The sequence below is a fragment of the Macaca nemestrina genome, chromosome 15, assembly GCF_043159975.1.
Source record: "Macaca nemestrina isolate mMacNem1 chromosome 15, mMacNem.hap1, whole genome shotgun sequence".
Taxonomy (NCBI): domain Eukaryota; kingdom Metazoa; phylum Chordata; class Mammalia; order Primates; family Cercopithecidae; genus Macaca; species Macaca nemestrina.
Window position 1 is genome coordinate 39,177,290 of NC_092139.1, and position 17,981 is coordinate 39,195,270.

Consider the following 17,981-nt stretch of genomic DNA (forward strand, 5'->3'; position numbering starts at 1 on the left):
TCTGACCCTTCATTCTAAAACACCTGCTAGCGCTGGAGGCCGGGGTTTCCATGGTACTGAAGACAAGACTCTGCTGTCTGGTCCACCACTGTTATGACCACAGAGGCCCCCCAATCTAATGTTGCCATCAAGATTGGTAGTTCAGGCTGGGTGTGGTGGCTCACATCTGTAATCTCAGCACTTTGGGGAGCCAAGGTGGGAGGACCGCTTGAGCTCAGGAGTTCCAGAACAGCCTGGGCAACATGGCAAAACCCTGTCTCTACTTAAAAAAGAAAAAAAAAAAAAAATGGGCCAGGCATGGTGGCTCACGCCTGTAATCCCAGCACTTTGGGAGGCCAAGGCGGGTGGATCACCTGAGGTCAGGAGTTCGAGACCAGCCTGACCAACATGGAGAAACACTGTCTCTACTAAAAATACAAAATTAGCCAGACATGGTGGCACATGACTATAATTCCAACTACTCGAGAGACTGAGATAGGAGAATTGCTTGAACCTGGGAGGCAGAATTTGCAGTGAGCTGAGATCACGCTATTGCACTCCAGTCTGGGCAACAAGAGCGAATCTCCATCTCAAAAAAAAAAAAAAAAAAAAAAAAGAAAGAAAGAAAAAAGTAACCTAGATGCACTGGATATGACCAGCAGAAACATGGAGAAACACAGTTCTTAGTGGGGTCAGGCCTTGTGAAGCAGCAGCCTGTGGTTTGGACAAGGTCAGGCTGGTTCTGTGGTCACCCACAGTCAACCCCACCACAGGGGCTGCAGGGACCGGGAGAAGAAGGTTTGGAGTCTGTTTTCCAGCTACTCTGAGAAGCAGACACCAAGGCAGGATTAAATTGCAAGGGTTTTAGCAGGGGACATACCTTTGTGAAAAGAGTTACAAAAGACTGGGAGAACCACCAGACCATGAAGCAAGTCTCACTCCCAATGTGAGGGAGAGAGGGGAAGAGGAGAGGTGGGAGCGCTCCGGACCACAGTTCTGAGGAAAATCCACAGAGCCTTCGCTGAGTCTTTGAAACAGGCAAAAAAGAAGGTCCAGGCAACCGGCCTGGCCTTAGCATCCCCACCATACTCGGTCATTAGAGGAGAGCTGCCGCAGGAGACCTGGCCTGATGTACTACACAGTGGATACCTGTGAGGAGCCGCACTCCCTCCAGGAGGTCAGCCACAGCGTCCTGGGCACTGAGGTTGGGGACCATGGATGGAAGTATAGCTGAGAGAACCCAGAGGTTCCTGGGCCCCAGGGGCCCAAATCAGGACCAGCAACAGAACACTTACAGAAAGAACTAGAAGACCTCCTCGCTGGTGGGGTTGTCTTAGAAGGGAGCAGGCGGGTGGGACCAGAACCTCCTGCAAGAAAGCAGAACATCGTCTGTGGGGCTCAGAGATTGGGTGGTGTCAGGAAAGAGGCTCTTTTCTATTTATTTTTAAAATCGAAGTTATACATTCACAGGGAACAATCAAGTAGTCAAAAAACACCTCAGAGGCTTTATCTCAGGAAACAGCAACTCTGTCCCCCTTTCCTCATTGCCTGCCCACAAAACCATTTTCCTGTCTTTGAGCTGAGTCACAGACCTTCTTCTGTGCTGTCTCCTTCTCCCAGGGTGACGATGACCGCCTCTGTTCCCTGAACCCTTATAGCTATGCAGGATTGCTGCATTGGTAATTTGTTGCAGCAATTTGGTGCAAACTAATTTGACACTTCACTTAGTTTTCCACATGTATAGCATCTTACAGAAGATTACATGAGATTTTAACTCATGGTGCCGATTTTCTCCATAACTGATATTTATGTTAAAACCCTGATAAAATACATGCTGGAGTTCTTTGGCGCTGTCCCCACCACAGTGTTAGGGCCTCTACTGAAACACCTGCGGTGCCTGGGAGACCCCACATGTATCCAAGGGTCTGCCCTGTTCCCACATGAACTTCTAGCACCAATCCAGTGGCTCCCAGCTCTACTTTTGGGGGACGCATGAACATCAGGAGTCTCCAAATCATGCTTATATTCTTCCCAACATAAACTTGGACCTCATTCCCCCCGATTCCATTTCACACTGCTGTCGAGCTCTTAAGGTTTGAAGCGCCTGCACTCAGAGCTGCAGAGCCCCCAGTTTGACTCCAACCCTTCTCCTCCAAGAGTCTGGCCCTCCCCTCAGGGCTCCATTTCCCTTTGATTCTATTGATCACATCTGCACATTGAGCATGAATAAGATGAGAGGGGACTCGGCAGGATTGGGAGAGGCAGCAGGGGAGGTTTCTTTAACATCACCATGGAAGCCTCAGGCCATGTGCACTGGGTGTGATTTTGGAAGTGGTAGAGCCAGACAGCCATTCTTGGGCCCTGGGTTCAGCCCAGCTCTTTGGGACTCTCAGACATTAGGAATCTCTGGAAGGGAGCCTTGTTGTTGAGACCCATTTTCAAGGGTTTACCACATGCCCAGCTCTGTGTGATCTTGACAAGTCCACCCTCTCTGAGCTCCAGTTTTTTTAAATCTCTAAAGTGTGGGACATTTCTTTATTCCATAAGGAAGAACAACAGGCAGGTGGGATGGAGTGAGAGATCGGCTGGAGGTGGAAGAAGGCGAGGAATATTGCTGAGATAGTTTTCAAATCAATGGAGGGGATGTCCATGGATGAATCACAAGGGGAGGGAATGGGTGCAAAGGCCTCACTGAGATCCAGTGACAGCAGGAGTTGCCAGGGTCTGATCTGGACCAGATTTGACTGAAGTTTTAGGGGAGACCTATATGACAGCGTTTGTTTCTATTGGCACAACTCAATACATGGACAATGTCATGGGACTCAAAATGAGTTTGGCAGAAGTTCAAAATTATGCCACAAAACTCAAGAAGTAGCTAAAATATCAGATTTTTATTTTTATCTTTTTTTTTTTTTTTTTTTTTTTTTTGAGACAGAGTCTTGCTTTTTTGCTCAGGCTGAAGTGAAATGGTACAATCTTGGCTCACTGCAACCTCTGCCTCCCAGTTTCAAGCAATTTTCCTGCCTCAGCCTCCCGAGTAGCTGGAATTACAGGCACCCACCACCGCACCTGGCTAATTTTTGTATTTTTAGTAGAGATGCGCTTTCATGATGTTGGCCAGGCTGGTCTTGAACTCCTGACCTCAGGTGATCCACCTGCCTCGGCCTCCCTAAGTGCTGGGATTATAGGCGTGAGCCATCATGCCCAGCCAATATCGATTTTTGTTGTTGTTGTTTTAAGACCAAGTTTCACTCTGTTGCCCAGGTTGGAGTGCAATGACGCAATCTCAGCTTACTGCAACCTCCGCCTCCCGGGTTCAAGTGATTCTTCTGCCTCAGCTTCCTGAGTAGCTGGGATTTTAGGTGCTCACCACCACATCCAGCTAATATTTTGTATTTTTTTTTCTAGTAGAGACAGGGTTTCACCGTGCTGGCCAGGCTGGTCTCGAACTCCCGACCTTAGGTGATCCACCCACTTCGGCCTCCCAAAGTGCTGGGATTACAGGCATGAACCACTGCGCCTGGCCTCAAATTTTTAAAAGGACAAAACCAATGAGAAACCTTTTGAAAATATAATTCTAGAAAATAAAGGATGGGAGGAGTAGCGCAGAAGCTCTGAGGAGAGGTGAACCCTGAAGACTCTGTGAGCAACCAGCACCTGAGCCAAAAAAGACAGTATTGATTCTCCAGACCTGAGACAAGGCAGGAGGAAATCTGAGCATAGACAGATAGTTCTCCAGGCCCTATGCTACTTCTGATCCCTTTCTGCCCCAAATCCTACAAATAGGACTCTAGTATTGAGTATACTTGGGGCCACCAGGGGACTGTGAGGCCTAGGGAGCTAGGGTAGAAATGGCTGCTTCAAAAGATGAGAAACTGTGGGGATAAGGAAAGTGGAAGGATAATGCCTCAGTGTAAAGTCCAAAATCATGTACAAGCCCTTTTCTGCGATGTTAATGTCCACTGGCCGCTCCTTGGTCCTTTGATGATAATTACTTAGTGACTCAACATGACATCAAAAGAAAGGAATGTAAACATCAGTAACCAAAATGAGGCCCACTACCCTAGAGGCAAATATGAGAAAATCAGAAAACAAGCCTTCAAGTGGAAGTGCCTCAGTGAATTTACACTTGTTTGAGCCCAAAGCTTCACTTAGAAAACCTCTTATGTCTTAAAGTTATAAGACAGGATAGAATTGGATTGGTATACACTATACCACATGAGGGTCTAAGACCTGGACCAGGTTTCACTGAAGTTTTAGGGGAGCCTTTTATGGTAGCATTTTTTTCTTTTGGCACATTCCATAAATAGAAAATACCAAGTAGCTCAAAAATGGGTTTAACAGGCAGGCATTGTGGCTCACGCTTGTAATCCCAGCACTTTGGGAGGTAAAGGCAGGCAGACCACCTGAGGTCGGGCAAGATCAGCCTGACCAATATGGAGAAACCCTGTCTCTACTAAAAATACAAAAATTAACCAGGTGTGGTGCCACATGCCTCTAATCCCAGCTACTTGGGAGGCTGAAGCAGGAGAATTACTTGAACCCAGGAGGTGGAGGTTGCAGTGAGCCAAGATTATGCCATTGCACTCCAGACTGGGCAACAGGAGTGAAACTCCATCTCAAATAAATAAGTAAATAAATAAATAAAAGGTAGTTTTATAATCAGCTATAGGACTCTAACATGTGCTCTTAAATACGGGTTTCCAATAACTTTGGAGATTGTGACATTAGAATAGAAGAAAAAAACTTTCAGGACTCTCATGGAGAGCTGAAATGTTCATGAATATGAAGCAGAACAGGAGTTAACTACATGAACTGAACTAATGGAAGACTAAAAGAATCCTTTTATGACTTTTTGCTTAAAGAATTGCTAACCCTTTGTTTTGTTTTTCAAAGCCAAAAACAAGTTTTTTGAGCTATTTACAGCTTTTAAAAATTGAGTATAGAATTCTCCTATAAACAAAATTTGGAGCATATTTCTCTCTACTGAATTTCTCCAAAATTTGGAAACCATTTGTAGAGTATTCTTAATTTATAGCAATATAGTTTTTTGCACAAGTGCAATATGAATCTGTTTTCTAACAGGACACAATTGGAAACACTGGTTATTTTACCAAGGCTTTAACTGAAATGGCTTGCTTTGAGATACAGACTCCTTTAAGGAATCAAAGTTGACTTATAGAGACAATAAAATCCCCTTGAGAAAACTGGCCTCATACCTAGTCTATACAGTTCCTGTACGGGGTTCCTGACCTGTGGTAAGTAAAGAATATCAGTTCCTAGCAGGCCCAGGATCCCCAAGTTATATTAAGACCTCAAGATGAGAGAAATTTACTCAACTCATTCAGATATGGTTGGCAGAAAACCATGGCTGGGCTCAAGGCTTTAAAGTCTTATCTGAGATTCCTCATGGAACAATGTTCCATCAAAGCCAATATAAAAAGGAGCCTATATGGCAAATAATTATTCTTGCTGTGCTTTATGCAAATAATCAGGCCAAGTATATAATAAGACTAAAGTTTATTTTGCAAACAAATCAGTCCTATCATGGTCTGTTTTTAACAAAAATGAGGACTGGAGAGAGAAAAAGTATGTTTTAAGAACTATGAGGCTGGGTGCAGTGGCTCATGTCTGTAATCCCAGCACTTTGGGAGGCTAAGGCGGGCAGATCACCTGAGGTCGGGAGTTGGAGACTAGCCTGACCAACATGGAGAAACCCCGTCTCTACTAAAAATGTGAAAAATTAGCCAGGCATGGTGGCATGTGCCTGTAATCCCGGCTACTTGGAAGGCTGAGACAGGAGAATCACTTGAACCCGGGAGGCAGAGGTTCCAGTGAGCTGAGATCATGCCTTGTACTCCAGCCTGGGCAACAAGAGTGAAACTCCATCTCAAAACAAAACAAAAAAAAAACTATGACTATGGTATACCTGTTATTAGATTCTAGTCTCATCCATTGTTTTTGAGGTTTTTTTCTGCAATTTAGACTGATCCTGCTTATTTCTGTAAACCAACCAGTGATCTCTGGCTACAGCTCAGATGAAATAAGAGGCATGGGTAATGTAAAAATCTGGATCAATGTTCTATTTCTGGGCACATATTGGAATCAGCTAGCAACCCCATGCGCCCAAGTCTTACCAGGTATGACAATAGCCATGAGCTACCTGGGCATGATGGCAGCCTCAGGAGTTTTTGAAGCTGTCCTCACCCACTTATTTCATTTGGACACCTCTACTTAAAACCCAAGGAGCCATCTATATTTGTGGCCAATCAGTTCACCAATGCTTCCCCACTAACTGGAATGAAACTTGTACCATAGGCTATGTATCCCCAGACATCTTCATAGTCCCTGGCAATCTCTTTCTTCCAGCACAAATCTACAGGCATCCTATCTTGCCCAAGGTGAAGAGGGCTATCCAATTAATTCCACTTTTTGTGGAACATGGTATTATACCCTGTGTGGAAACCAGAATTGCTGGAATCACAAAAGTCTCCTTGATCTATAGCCAACTCTCAAAGGAAATAGCCAACAACATTGAGGCCATGACTAAAATTTTAACAATGGTGTGAGAACAAATTGACTCTTTAGGAGCTGTAGTCCTCCAAAATCTCCAAGGACTAGATATGTTAATGGAAGCACAGGGAGGAATTTGCTTAGCCTTAGATAACAAATGTTGCTTTGGGGTAAATGGATTGGCAAAAGTACAAGACAACATTAGACAACTCCTAAATTGAGCCTCTAATTGATGGGAACAAGCTTCTCAGGGTTAGATTAGGAAGCAACATGGAAATGGTTCTCTGGGTTTTTCCCTTTTTAGGTCCACTTTTACTCTCCTACTTTTGCTCCTTTTTGTCCATGTCTTCTAAATCTAATCACCTGATTTGTCTCCTCTCACTTTTGGGCTGACAAGCTCCAGGTGATCCTCAGTGAGGGATACCATCCTCTCAATGATCAAGAGTCACCCTTCTACAGGAGACCAGTAGACTGCCCAACAGTGGGACACAACAGAGGTGAATTCCCTGTCTCTGTTAGATCTGGCTGGATACCGTTTTCATTAACCTATGGAGCCACCCTGCCTGACAGCTAGCAAGAGGCCAAAACCCACAGAATAGACACCACCACCTCTCTGTCAGCAGGAAGCAGCTACAGAAGACTGACCTTCATCCATTTTTTCCAGAATTGGGTCTAGAATCTTGAGGGGGGAAATGTTAGAGTAGGTAGTTAGACAGACATGAGCAGGGAAGGAGAGGCCCCCACCACCACCAGGACGGTCAACCATCTGGTGATGGTTAGGTGGTTGTTAAACTGTCTCTCTAAAATACTAATTGGTCACAGCTGGCACAAGGGAACGGCAGTCTCCCACTAGATACAAAACACCTGAAGCTGGTGATTAGCCGCTTTAGCAGCTTCCTGATGAGATTTTAGGACTTGGTGAATGAGCTCAAGCATGCCCACTAAGAGGCAAAATGGCAGTTTAACTAGCATATGACCTTCCTCTAGGAACATTCCGCTGCTAAGTGAAAAACACTTCAAGTGAGCATACATACAACTTCAGTTAATACGCTGTGCATGCAGACCCTCCCAAGTGCTGGTAGGCCACTCTGCGAGGGGACAGCCCACCCCAAGGGAAGAATAAGGGGAAGAGAGACACAACCCTCCCGAATCATGCCAATGTAAAAAAACCCAAGTCAAAGGGCAATCTCTCAAGTTTCCTGCTTGGCCCTTTTCCAAGTGTACTTTACTTCCTTTCATTCCCGCTCTAAAACTTTTTAATAAACTTTCACTCCTGCTCTAAAACTTGCCTTGGTTGCTCACTCCACCTTCTGCCACTCGGATGAATTCCTTCCATCAAGGAGGCAAGAATTGAGTTGCTGCAGACCCATATGGATTCACTGCTGGTAATAGTATCATGAAAGATAGTCATTTTGAAGGAGGAGGAATGAGAGATGTATTCCTATGAATAACCTTACAGTTACCTGTCACTGAGTAAAAAGTGAAGCGTTAATATTAATGCAAGCATCCAAAGTATTTGCAAGGAAGTAGAATAGGAGGAACCTGTTTTCAATGGGATGGGGGTGGGGGGGGCAAATGTCTAAATCAGTATGACCACTTTGGAAAACAGTTTGGCCTTATCCAATAAAGTTGAACATGCAACTCTGGCCCTGCAATTCCCCTACTACACAGCACTTTGCACATGTGTCCTGGAAGACAGGTAAATATTGATCAAGGCAGCAAAACTGAAAACAATCCAAATGTACATTAACAGAAGAATGGAGAAATTATATGCGCTACAGTCATTACAGTGGAATACTGCACAGGTTTCGTGCCCCAACATGCAGGAAAGTCACAAACAAGGTGTGGAGATCCAGAAGAACAGTAGGGCATAAAAAGCTTGCAAAACTATTCCATGTAATCTATGCAAATACAAAGAATTGAGGCAGACTACAATGAAGGGCAATTGATTGAAGAACATAAAATTCTGAATAGTGGTTGCCAAGGTGGGTACAGAGAGTTCTGCAAAAATAATCATAGAAGTTCGTTTCTGGAGCTGAGCAATGGCTACACTGGGATGAGTTCTGGAATTAGTTCTTTTTCTGCATAACATATATGTGTTTATATGTTCTTTCATGTTGACTACTGTATTTCTTTAAAGTTTTTCTCTCCATCACCCAGGCTGGAGTGCAGTGGTGCTATCACAATTCACTGCAGCCTTGACCTTCCAGACCAAGTGATCCTTCCACCTCAACCTCCCAAGTAGCTGGTACCACAGGCATGCATACGCTACTCATTTCAATTTTTTTTTTTTTTTTGAATCAGAGTCTCACTCTGTTGTCCAGGCTGGAGTGCAATGGTGTGATCTTGGCTCACTGCAACCTCCACCTCCCAGGTTCAAGCGATTCTCCTGCCTCAGCCTCCTGAGTAGCTGAGATTATAGGCACATGCCACCACATCCGGCTAATTTTTGTATTTTTTAGTAGAGACGGGGTTTCACCATATTGGTCATGCTGGTCTTGAACTCCTGACCTCGTGATCTGCCTGCCTCAGCCTCCCAAAGTGCTGGGAATACAGATGTGAGCCACCGCACCTGGCCACAATTTTTTTTTTGAGACAGTCTTGCTATTTTTGCTATTTCACCCAGGCTGTAGTGCAGTGGCACAAACTCAGTTCACTGCAACCTCTGCCTCTCAGGTTCAAGCAATTCTCATGCAACATACTCGGTGAGCGTACTCGGTGGTGAATGTACTCCATAAACCTCACTTTGCCTTTTCAATTCTTCTTTTCGTATGATTTTTGTACTTCTCTCCAGGTCATTCTTTCATTGTAGGCAACATACTTGGAGGCTGTGGGAGGAGAATCGCTTGAACCTGGGAGGCGGAGGTTGCAGTGAGCCAAGATCGCGCCATCGCACTCCAGCCTGGGCAACAAGAGTGAAACTCTGTCTCAAAAAAAAAAAAAAAAAAAAAGAAAAGGAAAGAAAATGGCATCCTGCGGGGCAGGTACAGGGGACAGCCCAGGGAAGGAGGCTGCCATTTCCTGAAATAGAACCTCCTAGAAACTGACTGTTCAATCCATGCAAAATCTGAATAAGAAATCAAAATGATAGAAAGTAACTTCTTTCCTGACCATCACCCAGTGCCTGTCACACAGCGCCAGGGACTGAGAGACCCTCCTCCCCATTGTCCTGCTCCCTTCTAGGACACCCCACCAGCACAAAGTTTTCCATTGACAGGGCCCACGTGTGTCTTCCTGGGGTTGATCCTAGTGCTAGAATCAAGGATACAGGAATGTTCTCAGATCCCTTAGCCATGCTGTCCTCCCAGTGTCCTATACTCCTCAGGTTCAGAGCCCCAGGCCTCAGCACCTCACCTTTCCTTGTTGAAGTCCCCAAGGCCTGACCATTCACCTGGGGACTCTGCTCTCTCTGTTCCTGCTCATCACATCTGGGCTGTCAACCTGTGGCCGTGTTACCCAATCTGAGCCTTAGGTTTTTTTCTTGTGCAAACTTAGGACAGGGAATAGAATAGGCTCATGATAGACAGGCGGAGGTGAGATGGTGTGAGAGAAATGCAGGAGCTAGAAGGAGGAAAAGACTCAACGAAGGGGTTCCTCTGAGACTGAGAGGTAGGCAAAGGCAGGTTGAGAGTCAGTTTCCGGAATCAAGTACCTGAGGGAAGGGCAGCGATAGCACCACTGCACTCCAACCTGGGCAGAAAAAAAAAGAAAAGCTAAACATGCAACTACCATGTGACTTAGTACTTACTGTTCTTGGAATTAGCCAACAGAAATGAGAACTTAGTTCACACGAAAACCTGTGCACAAGTGTTTATAGCCGATTTATGCAGAGTAGCCCCAAACTGGACACAACCCCAATGCCCTTCAGTGTGTGAATGTCCAGAGCAGCCTGGGGACTGCACTGCACGCTCTTACTTGGAATGTGTGTAGCTTTCCAGAGAATGAGTTAAGGTATATGTTGAGGGGCTGGGGGCGAGCAGTGCTGGCACACCAGCAGAACTGAGGAGTTCAGCCTAGAGTTGGGTACATCTTGAGCTGAATCTCTAAGGCCTTCAGTTTCCCAGATCTGCTTCCCTCGGAAGCACTTAGGAAACAGGGCCTCCCTCCACAGGACAGCCTCCTGGGCCTGCAAAGGGGCATGTGTTTCCTCCTTAGACATGGATGTGCCTTGTCATCCCTTCTCCTACACTTAGAGCAACCTGTAAATAATTTGATAGGTGAAATAACCCATTGTCTGGAACACCATTTTTGGTGTGGATTTATGGGTGCCTACGTACCATGTGTATGTATGTAACATGTAACATGTAATCCTGCTCAAAAAGGTTAGAAGTCACCCAGTCAGCTAGGGACTCCAGAATAATCAGACACATGTTCCCCCAAGATACCACAAGATGGCAGCACACGCACACAGCATTTCAAGCTCCTGCCCACTGAGATGACAGCAATTAATCTGCTCTCTAGTAACGCCCCTGCCACCCGGGACAGCCCTACACTTAAAAGGTTATGATGCCTGTTTCTATGATAGTGTGTTGCAAACACACACAGCATTTCTGAGGTAGATGAAGAGATCCAAAGGGTAACAGGAAATTATGTAGTTCAGAATTCTTCACCTTTTTAAAAAAAACTTTTTGTTTGTATGTATGTATGTATGTATGTATGTATGTATGTAGTTATAATAGAGACAGGGTCTTACTATGTTGCCCAGGCTATTCTTGAACTGCTGGGCTCAAGCGATCCTCCCACTTCAGCCTCCCAAAGGTCCAGGATTACAGGCATGAGCCACTGAGCGTGGCCAGAATTCTTCACCTTTTGGTAAAGAGTGTATATGTTGCACCTGAAGCCAGAAGTCAATGATACTTGATGAAAGGGTTTGTTCAGCGCAGATGACTGACTTGGGTTCATGGCTTGCATGTGTCATAATTGTTGCTGTTTATTTCCTGAAACTTTAGACGACATTGGGCACAATATCAATGCCTTACATGCATGGTCGCATTAAACTTTACTGTAGCCATCTGACATAGTGATTATTATCCTCATTTTACAGATGGGGAAAGAAAGGATTAGAACTTCAGGAATCTTGGCAATGGAACGCACAGTGAGTAGAGGCAGAGAGAACCCGCTTTCCTGGTGGCTCACGCTCCTCCGGCACACAAGGCTCCCTCTAGCCCGCGCATGTGTCTCAGCTTTTACTGCTGAAGTCTCAGTTATATGATTATGTATATGCTCAATCCTACATCAATTGAGAATGGCCCTTAGCTTGGAATTAGTGAGAACAGTAATTAGAAATTTATTATCAGAAAAAAGGTCATAAGATTATCAGCCGCAGTCTCTTTGCTGTGCATCTTTCTCATCTAGACAGAACAGCCACAGGGAATCCAGGTCCTCCCCACCACTTCAGGCTCAGCAGTTCACGCTTACCCACCCTGCCCGGGCTCAGCAGTTCACGCTTACCCACCCAGCCCAGGCACAGCAGTTCACGCTTACCCACCCTGCCCGGGCTCAGCAGTTCACGCTTACCCACCCAGCTCGGGCTCAGCAGTTCACGCTTACCCACCACCCCGGGCTCAGCAGTTCACGCTTACCCACCCAGCCCGGGCTCAGCAGTTCACGCTTACCCACCCAGCCCAGGCACAGCAGTTCACGCTTACCCACCCAGCCCGGGCTCAGCAGTTCACGCTTACCCACCCAGCTCGGGCTCAGCAGTTCACGCTTACCCGCCAAGCATGGGCACAGCAGTTCACGCTTACCCACCACCCCGGGCTCAGCAGTTCACGCTTACCCGCCAAGCATGGGCACAGCAGTTCACGCTTACCCACCACCCCGGGCTCAGCAGTTCACGCTTACCCACCAAGCATGGGCACAGCAGTTCACGCTTACCCACCACCCCAGGCTCAGCAGTTCACGCTTACCCACCACCCCGGGCTCAGCAGTTCATGCTTACCCACCCAGCTCAGTCTCAGCAGTTCACGCTTACCCACCCAACTCAGGCACAGCAGTTCACGCTTACCCGCCCAGCTCAGGCACAGCAGTTCACACTTACCCGCCCAGCTCAGGTTCAGCAGTTCACGCTTACCCACCCAGCTCAGGCTCAGCAGTTCATGCTTACCCACCACCCCAGGCTCAGCAGTTCACGTTTACCCACCCAGCTCGGGCTCAGCAGTTCACGCTTACCCACCACCCCAGGCTCAGCAGTTCACACTTACCCACCCAGCTCAGTCTCAGCAGTTCACGCTTACCCGCCCAGCTCAGGCACAGCAGTTCACGTTTACCCACCCAGCTCAGGCACAGCAGTTCACGCTTACCCACCCAGCTCAGGCACAGCAGTTCACGCTTACCCACCCAGCTCAGGCTCAGCAGTTCACGCTTACCCGCCCAGCTCAGTCTCAGCAGTTCACGCTTACCCGCCCAGCTCAGTCTCAGCAGTTCACGCTTATCCGCCCAGCCCAGTCTCAGCAGTTCACGCTTATCCGCCCAGCCCGGGCTCAGCAGTTCACGCTTACCCACCCAGCTCAGTCTCAGCAGTTCACGCTTACCCGCCCAGCTCAGGCTCAACAGTTCACGCTTATCCGCCCAGCCCGGGCTTAGCAGTTCACGCTTACCCACCCAGCCCAGGCACAGCTGTTCACGCTTACCCAGCACCCCAGGCTCAGCAGTTCATGCTTACCCACTCAGCTCAGGCTCAGCAGTTCATGCTTACCCAGCACCCCAGGCTCAGCAGTTCAGGCTTACCCACCACCCCAGGCTCAGTAGTTCATGCTTACCCACCCAGCTCAGGCTCAGCAATTCACGTTTACCCAGCACCCCAGGCTCAACAGTTCATGCTTACCCACCCCGCTCAGGCTCAGCAGTTCATGCTTACCCACCGAGCTCAGGCACAGCAGTTCACGCTTACCCACAACCCCAGCTCAGCAGTTCACGCTTACCCACCCAGCTCAGGCACAGATGCAACACTCAGCTTAGCAACATTCAGCTTAGGATCGGGTAAACAGGCAGAGCTTTCTCTCTTTTTTTTTTTTTTTTTTGAGACAGAGTCTCTCTCTTGTTGCCCAGGCTGGAGTGCAATGGTGCAATCTCGGCTCACCACAACCTCCACGTCCCGTGTTCAAGCGATTCTCCTGTCTCAGCCTCCCAAGTAGCTGTGATTACAGGTATGCACCACCACGCCTGGCTAATTTTGTATTTTTAGTAGAGATGGGGTTTCTCCATGGTCAGGCTGGTCTCGAACTCCAGACCTCAGGGGATCCGCCCTCCTTGGCCTCCCCAAGTGCTGGGATTACAAGCGTGAGCAACTGTGCCTGACCTTTTTTTTTTTTTTCTTTTTCTTTTTGGTGGAAAAACCCAACTCCTATCAGAGCATATTCGGCATGTGATTTTTTTTTTTTTTTTTTTTGAAACAGGGTCTCTGTCGCCCAGGCAGGAATGTAGTGGCGCAATCATGGATCACTGCAGTGTCAAACTTCTGGGCTCAAGCAATCCTTCCACCTCAGCCTCCTGGGTACCTAAGTCTATAGGCAAGCACCTATAGTTTAAAATTTTTTTCTTTGTAGAGACAGAATCTCGCTTTGTTGCCCAAACTGGTCTTGAACTTCTGGCCTCAGGTGACCCTCTGGGCCTCCCAAAGCACTGGGTTTACAAGCATGAGCCACCATGCCAGACCTAACATCTCTAATTTTTTAAATTGTTTTTAAATTAATGAAACCAGGTTTCACCATGTTGCCCAGACTATTCTCAAACTCCTGGGCTCAAATGATCCACCCACGTTGGCCTCCCAAAGTGCTAAGGTTACAGGTGTGAGCCACCGTGCTCAGCCAGCATTTCTAATTTTTGACAAGCAGACTTTTGGTACGTGATTTACCTAAGTTATGTAAAGTTATATTCAACATTATCTCTCTCTTACAAATCAAGAAAACAGGGTATCGTTAACTTTCCTAAGTGATATATTTAGGAGAAAAATGAATTTAGCAAAGTGGAGGTCTTTTGTGTCCTTTTACGGATAGTAAAATAGCATCTAGGAGAATGGGAGGTTGAAGGGAACTGTCAAAGATTTGGGGCCAACTGAGACCAGTTAGTGGCCATGACCAGGAGGGGACCTTAGGTGCTGCTTGCTCTCCCCAGCCAGGTTCGGCTGTGTGGGTGCAGACTCAGACTTGGAGGTGAGATGAAAATAATAAGAGGGAAGTGATGGAGCCAAGACAGGGCAAGGGCCTTGAGCACACACAAGGAAGAGATTCCAGCAGCTGACAGTCTCATTACAGCTGGCAGGGTAGTCAGTGAGAGCATGAGATGTGGTGGACCATGGGCAGAGAAGCTGGGAAGGATGCACTGGTGGTCTCAGCGCAGGGAGGGTGCCAGAGGGAGTGAACAGTGGAATGGAACATTCCATTTCTGTTACGGAAAGGGTGTCGCTATTTGACAGGACAGCTCTGGGATATGACCATGGGAACAAAAGACTGGGGAGATGACAGGATCACTGGCAGGAAACTGAGAGGTCAGTATTTTGGAAATATTATTTACAAAGATACTGATATCACCAAGGACAGGAAAGTGTTAGAGAAAGTGGCAATGATTCAGAAAGTGAAATCTCTAAGGAAGAATGTTTGTACCCAGGCTTTGGTAGATGAAGGTAACCACAGGGTGGTGGGAGAAACCGTTTTTCACGGGAAGGAGGGAGAATGTTCCAGGAAAGCATCAACGACCGGCAGAAAAGACACTCACCCCACCCACCCCTCCTCAAGCCCATGGACATTCAAAAAGCACAGGGAAGAAAACATTCCCATTTTGAGAGAGCCATAGGGGAAAGTGTGGTTTCACGCAGAGCTGCAAAGTCCAGTGTGGCAGCCACCAACCACATGTGGCTACCGAGCACTTGAAATGTGGCTCCTGGGATGAGGGACTGAATTTTTAATTGAATTTCATTCAAAGTAACTAAAAACTGAGGCAGCAGAAAATATTTTTCTGTTAATCACAGCTTTATTGGTTTGGTAGGACTTCATTTCACTTTAACCATTGAAAAGCCAAACTGGCCAGGTGCAGTGGCTCATGCCTATAATCGCAACACTTTGGGAAGCGAGGGCAGGAGGATCACTTGAGGCCAGGAGTTCAAGACCAGCCTGGGCAACATAGCAAGCCCCCAAACCAAAAAAAAAAAAAAATTAGGCTAGGCGCGGTGGCTCACACCTGTAATGCCAGCACTTGGGGAGGCCAAGTCGGGCGGATCAGAGTTTGAGACCAGCCTGGCCAACATGGTGAAACCCCATCTCTACTAAAAATACAAAAATTAGCCAGGCGCAGTGGCACATGCCTGTAATCCCAGCTACCCGGGAGGTGGAGGTTGTGGTGAGACAGGATGGTGCCACTGCAGTCCAGCCTGGGCTACAGAGTGAGACTCCATCTCCAAAGTAAATAAATAAATAAAATAAATAAATAAATAAATAAAGAATTAGTTGGGCATGGTGGCATGCTTCTGTAGTCCCAGCTACTCAGGAGGCTGAGGCAGAAGGATCCCTTGAGCCCAGTAGATCGAGGCTACAGTGAGCTATGACCACGCTACTGCACTCTTGCCTTGGTGACAGAGCAGACGCTGTCTCTAACAAAAAAAAAAAGAAGGGATCATTTCCATTCTCTCTTCCACCAGAGACCTACATGCCACCACTTGTGCTGCCACCATGTCTAGTGATCCCTGAGAAGTCCAAGCATATTTTGTGAGTACTCAACACCAACACTGATGGGCGTCGGAAAACAGCCTTTGCCATCATTGCCATCAAGGGCGTGCATTGAAGATATGCTCCTGTGGTGTGGAGGAAAGCTGACATTGACCTCACTGAGAGGCCAGGAGAGCTCACTGAGGATAAGGTGGATGTGTGATCACCACTATGCAGAAAACATGCCAGCCCAAGATCCCAGACTGGTTCTCAAACAGACAGAAACATGTAAAGGATGGAAAATATAGCCAGGACCTGGTCAATGGTCTGGATAACAGCCTCTGTGAGAACCTGGAGCAACTGAAGAAGATTTGAGCCCATAGAGGGCTGTGCCACTTCTGGGGCCTTCATGTCCCAGGACAGCACAGCAATACCACTGGCCGCTGTGGCCATAACATGGGTGTATCCAAGAAGAAGTAAGTCTGTAGGCCTTGTCTGTTAATAGTTTATATGCCTAAACAAAATAAAATAAAAATTTAAAAATCATAAAAAAGAAAAGTCAAACTAACATGTGCTCTATACATAAAATACACACCAGATTTTAAGGACAGTATGGAAGAAAAAAGATGTAAAATATCTTCTAACATTTCTATACTTTTTGCATGTTGCAGTGTTTTGGGTTATACAAAATATGTTTTTCATGTTGGATTTATTGGGCTACATAAAATATATAGTTGAAATTAATTTCACCTGGTTCTTTTTACTTATTTTAATAGGGCTACTAGAAAATTTAGCTGAGCAAGGTGGTTCACACCTGTAATCCCAGCACTTTGGGAGGCCAAGATGAGTGGATTGCTTGAATGAATTGGAGTTTGGGAATGAAAGTAAAAGAATCAAGGGTGGGCCGGGCGCAGTGGCTCACACCTGTAATCCCAGCACTTTGGGAGGCCGAGGCAGGCAGATCACCTGAGGTCAGGAATTTGAGGCCAGCCTGGCTAACATGACGAAACTCCATCTTTACTAATAATACACAAATTAGCCAGGCATGGTGGCACTCGCCTGTAATCCCAGGTACTTGGGAGGCTGAGGCAGGAGAATCGCTTGAATCCGGGAGGCGTAGGTTGCCATGAGCCAAGATCATGCCACTGCACTCCAGACTGGGTGACAGAGCAAGACTCTGTCTCAAAAAAAAAAAAAAAAGAATCAAAGGTAACTAAAATTTGACCTGAGCAACTGGAAGGACGGAGCTGCCTGTTATTCAGAAGACTGCAAGTAGAATGTTTGAGAGGAAGGGTTTGCACGTGAGTTCATACTGGGATATGTTAAGTTTGAGAGACTTGCTAGACCACCTGCCAGATTTTGAGTGGGCAGTTGTCTAATAGGGATCTGCAGCTCACGGGAGAGATGAGGCTGCAGGTATAAATCTGAGGGTCTCTACCACATAGATGGTATTTAAAGCTCTGCAACTTGACTTCCGAATTTAAAAGAATTATAGATCAATCCACAGTCATCTCCCTGTGGCTTGCTGCATAACAATGGTATAACTAACTCCCAATTCATTCTTAAGGGTCCGTTTTTTTGCAGATGTGTATTCCTATAGACATTTGGCTCAATCTAATATTACAGTCAATGTGCATGCCCTAGACAAATACTAGCTGACAGAGTATAAGAATTCAGACTGGGGTTTCTACATTTCATGATGTAGAAATCCTATAGATGCTCACCAAGAGCTTTCTACCCTCTGCTCACAAGATGCTCTTGCCTCATTGCAGACATTTCCCCACATACCTAGAATTTTGTTTACAGTGAACAAAATGTTGGGTAAGAGTCTCCTGAGCTGAAACAGTT

At 46.5% G+C, this 17,981-nt stretch overlaps 1 pseudogene; it reads left to right on the top strand.

Moving 5' to 3' along the window:
• The first annotated feature begins 1,035 nt into the window (after positions 1–1,035).
• On the top strand, positions 1,036–16,746 carry LOC105481555 (small ribosomal subunit protein uS13-like; annotated as a pseudogene).
• The last annotated feature ends 1,235 nt before the right edge of the window (positions 16,747–17,981 follow it).